Source organism: Petaurus breviceps, unplaced genomic scaffold (genome assembly GCF_028583685.1).
Source record: "Petaurus breviceps papuanus isolate PSGF00001 unplaced genomic scaffold, PetGlider_PUasm1.0 582, whole genome shotgun sequence".
NCBI lineage: Eukaryota > Metazoa > Chordata > Mammalia > Diprotodontia > Petauridae > Petaurus > Petaurus breviceps.
This window is the reverse complement of record NW_027186390.1, coordinates 4,850,558-4,855,460: the sequence shown is the minus strand read 5'-3', so window position 1 is coordinate 4,855,460 and position 4,903 is coordinate 4,850,558. Positions and strand designations below refer to the sequence as shown.

The 4,903-nt window shown below is 35.7% G+C and overlaps 1 protein-coding gene across 2 annotated transcripts in view; it reads left to right on the top strand.

The window, feature by feature from the left end:
- The window catches only part of SNRNP48 (small nuclear ribonucleoprotein U11/U12 subunit 48), a 185,959-nt gene that overhangs the window by 139,895 nt on the left and 41,161 nt on the right, over positions 1-4,903 (top strand). The window lies entirely within an intron of this gene.

Sequence of the window (4,903 nt, the reverse complement as noted above, 5' to 3'; positions counted from 1 at the left end):
ATGGTGTTTTTATGTTTTACAAAGCTCTTTATATACATTATCTCATTATATTAATGTCAGCTATTATTCTAATAAAAAGAAACCCATAGGTATCATATGTTGCTTTGCTTCTCCAACCATGTGGACATACTTTACACAGGCATTTCCCAAAGGGGGTATTATGGTGGAGAGAGGATAAGGATAAAACTCTTAGATTTAAATGACCCATCACACTTTAGTAAAGCCATTCTTAGATAGTCACGGGATCTCTGAATGGGGAAGGGGCCTCACTAGACCTAAACAAGAATTATCTTTACAATATCCATGAAAAGTGGTCATCTAGCTTTTGCCAGAAGACCTCTGGAGAGGAAGAATCTATTACCTCTGGAGGCAACCCATTCTATGTTTGAATAGATCTCTTTGTTAGGAAATTTTCTTTACATAAAGCCGAATTCTTCTTTACCACAGTTTATACTCATTATTCTCAGTTCTGCCCTTGGGAATCAACCAGAATAAATCTAATCCCTCTTCCTTGCATTAGCCCCTCAAATGCCTGGAGACAGACAACATATGTCCCTCATATTTTGATTTTCTAGATTCATCCCCCTTTCCTTCAGGTGATCCTGGTGGCCCTTGCACTTCTGAACACACTGCAGCTTGTATATGCCCTTTCTCAAATGAGACACCCAGACCTGAACACAGAACTCTCAATATGGACTGATAAGGGCAGAATAAAGTGGAACTATCACTTTTTTTTTTTCTGGATACTATATTTTCTTTAAATCAGTGACTATTTCATTAACTTTTTTTGTTGGTTACATGCTATTGACAACTTGAACTTTCAGTCTCTCTAAAATTAACCTCTCACTCCCAGATATTTTTCAGAAGAGTCAAGCATATTTCCACCATCTTGTGCTTTTGAGGTTGACTTTTTGGCCCCAATTTAAAACTAAATCATTCATCATTATGAAAGTTCATCATATTAGTTTCTTTCCAACATTCTAGGCTATTGATTTTAAAATTTTTTTCGATTTTAAAAAATTTTTAACTGTCATCCAGTGTATGACATTCCTTCTACCTTCATCTACAAAACTGGCAAATGTGCTATCGATCTATGCCTTTGTCCAAGTCACTGATAAAAGTGTAAAGCAATCAATAAACCAGCAGGGATCTATTAAACATTATTATATTCTAGGCATTTTGTTAAGTGCTAGGAATAAAAAGAAAAGGCAAAGCCAGTTTCATTCCTCAATAAGTTTGTAATCCAAAGGAGAGTCAACATAGAAATAAGTACACACAAGATATAAACAAAGTAGATAGAAGGTAACCTTAGAGAAGAAGACTCTAGCAGTTGAGGTTGAGGGAGGGGACCAGAAAAGGCCTCTTCTAGAAGGTGGTATTTGAACTGAGTCTTGAAGAAAGCAAGGGATTATGAAACTTGACTAGAGGCCTTCTTTCAAATTGATACTATTTGATACTATACTGAACTATTAATGACTAATTTTTCAGAATCATCATTCAATCAGTTTGGAGTACACTTAATTAGACTGTCATCTAATAGATCTCTCCATCTTTTCTACAAGAAAAATGTGACTTTATCAAATGCTTTGCTGAAATATAAACAAACTCTATCATTTAAACTGATCACTCTATTAATGCTATCAAAAAAAAAAAGAAGTTAGTCTGGAATGATCTGCAGCTATGCCACTGCTTCCTTTTCTAGACATTCACTAACCATCCCTTTAATAACATATTCTAGAAACATTGGTCTATCATTTGCAAATTCAGCCCTTCTCTTAATTAAAAATTTGGACGATATTTGCCTTTCTCTGCTCTATAGTCTTTGGAACAGGAAGTATACATTCCAGATCTATTAATACCTCAAGATGCAATTAATGAGGTCCTGGTGATTTGTACTAATCAAGGCCAGCTAGGTGAGCCCTAGTTGTCTCTATTTTTATCTTGCGTTTCAGCTCCACATTAGTTCTGTTCCAAGTATACTTCTTATTGATAGAAAAAACAAACTCAAAAGATAAAAGTTCTAACTTCATTATGTCACCAATTTCCATCATCTCATCTATTTAAAACTGTGGCCCTGTCCTCTTTTTGATCTGCCTGTTTACACTAATATGGCTTTTAAAAACCTATCTTTTTTTTTGTTCTTAGCATTCTTCATCAGTTTTATTTCATTTTAAGCTTTAGTGCTCCTGACTCTGTTGTTATGAAACCCAGCTTTACTTTAAAAAACAAACCAATAAACAATCTTTAGAATTTCCTCTATTAAGAACTCATTATAAAAATAAAGGAAGAATTAAACAATTCAAAAGATATTTGTTATTCATGGCTGGGCGCAGCAAAATAATAAAAATGAAGACATTGATAAAATTAATCTATATATTTCATGCTATGTCAATCAAACTCTGAAGAGATAATAGAATTATACAATTACAATTAAATAGATTTAGAAGACAAAAATAAATAATTTCCATGGAAAAATTAAAAATAGAAGAATAAAGGGGGTCCAACACTATTACATATCAAACTATAAGACAGTGCATATTAAAGGTATTTAGTACTGATTTAAAAATAGAAAAGTAGATTACTAGAACAGATAACATAGGCAAAATTAAGGGAAAGGATTCTGTATTCAACAGAAACTTCTGGGAAAATTAGAAAGAAGTTTGACAGAAAATAAAGGTTTAGACCAGCATACTTCAATAAACTCCAACTGATAATTGAACCAAAACAGTCATGCCATTAAAAAACTAAAGAAGAATGGAAGGAGTTACCTTTCATATACATGACTACAAAGTAAATTCATAATAAATTAAGGAATAGAGATAATTACAAAAGAAAAAAAATGAATAATTCAAATTATATAAAGTTAAAAAAATTTAGATGGACAAACTCAATGTAGCTGGGATAAAGAGAGAAGTTATTGAATGGGATAAAAAAATCTTTGCATTCATCGCTTCTGATAAAAAGTTGAATATCAAAGAGATACAGGAAATGATGCATATATGACTATGGCCTGTTAAGCAGAACTGGGAGAATTATCTATCTGTCTAATCTACCCATGTATGTATCTCTTCAACATTATAAAGACAACTTTGAAAGACTTGAGAACTCTGATCAATGAAATGACTAATCATGATTCCAGAGCATGCTCCTGATTTTTTCTTTTCTTTTTTTTGGCCTTTGAGCACAAAGAGGACCAAAATGACACTACTACATCGGGGTCAAGGTACAGACTGTGGCTGATGAAACCAATATAAGCTTGAAAGGCTCCACCACAGGTCAGGTACAAATAGTCCATATGGACGTTTGGAGTGGAGATGTCTCTAAATTTGAGCATTTCACATTTCTTTTGATCTACTGCTATTCTGCTTTGCTCATAGAGTGCAATGCCTTCTTTGATAAGGCATGCCATCCTGGACAGTCCTGTGCCATATGTTTCATAATCAATTCCAAAGTTTTCAGAGAGACCTTGAGAATGTCCTCCTTCTGACCTCCATGTGAGCAAGCCTTATGTGAGCTCTCCATAAAATGGTCTTTTAGGCAAATGTACTTTTGGCATTTGAACACCATGGACAGCCCATCAGAGTTGCACTGTCTGCAGTAGAGTTTGAATGCTTGGCAGTTCAGCTCAAGAAAGGACCTCAGTGTTTGATACTTTATTTTGCCAATCTTCAGAATCTTCTTAAGACAATTCAAATGAAAATGATTCAATTTCCTGGCATGGTGCTGTTATACTGTCCAGGTTTAACAGGCATAAAACATGAGTTCAGCACAAAAGCTCCATAGACCTTCAGTTTGGTAGGCAGACAAATAACTCTTTTTCCCTCTCACACTTTCCTTTGGAGTCTCCCAAATACTGAGCTAGCTCTGGCAATGTGCATGTCAACCTCATCATTTAGGTGGACATCCCTGGAAAGTATACAGCCAAGGTAAATGAATTTATCCACAGCGTTCAGATTTTTTCCATTTGCTATAACTGATGGTTTCATATATGGATGGTCTGGTGCTTGCTGTTGGAAAACTTCTGTTTTCTTGATGTTAATTATCAGGCCAAAATTATCACAAGTGTTAAGAGAACTGATCCATATTCTGTTGCATCTTGGCCTCTGAGGCTACACTGAGTACACAATCATCTGTGAACAAAAAATTGTGTACCAACTCTCATTCCTCTTTATTCCTGGCTTATAACCTTTTCAAATTAAATTATTTGTTGTCAATGTGGCAGTTGACTTTGAAGCCATTTTCATCCTTGTTGGAGGTGTCTGAAAACATTACAGAAAAACATCATGTTAAAAAAAAATGGGAGCCCTGCTTCACTCCACTGGCGACTGAGAAAGAATTAAATTATTATCTATTTTCCAGAATCTGTGCAAGTGTGCTATCGTGAAAATGATGTACAATACTGCTGAACTTTTCTAGGCAACCCAATTTAGTCATGGTCTTACACAGGGCTTCATGACTGACAGTATCAAAGGCCTTGGTTAGATTGATGAACATTGTGTGCAGTCCTCTGTACTGCTTTTGGCATTTTTCCTGGAATTGTTAGGTAGCAAACACCATATTGACCATTTGTTGGCCCATTCTGAAGCCACATTGGCTCTGAGCTAGATGACTAACTTTCAGGTGAAGGATCAATGGATTAAAGAGGTCTCTGGCAAGAATCTTGATGGCAATGACAGAGAGAGAGAGAGAGAGACAGAGAGAGAGAGAGAGAGAGAGACAGAGAGACAGAGAGACAGAGAGAGAGACAGAGAGAGACAGAGAGACAGAGAGACAGAGAGAGAGACAGAGAGAGACAGAGAGAGAGAGAGACAGAGAGAGAGACAGAGAGAGAGAGAGAGAGAGAGAGAGAGAGAGAGAGAGAGACAGAGAGAGAGACAGAGAGAGACAGAGAGACAGAGAGACA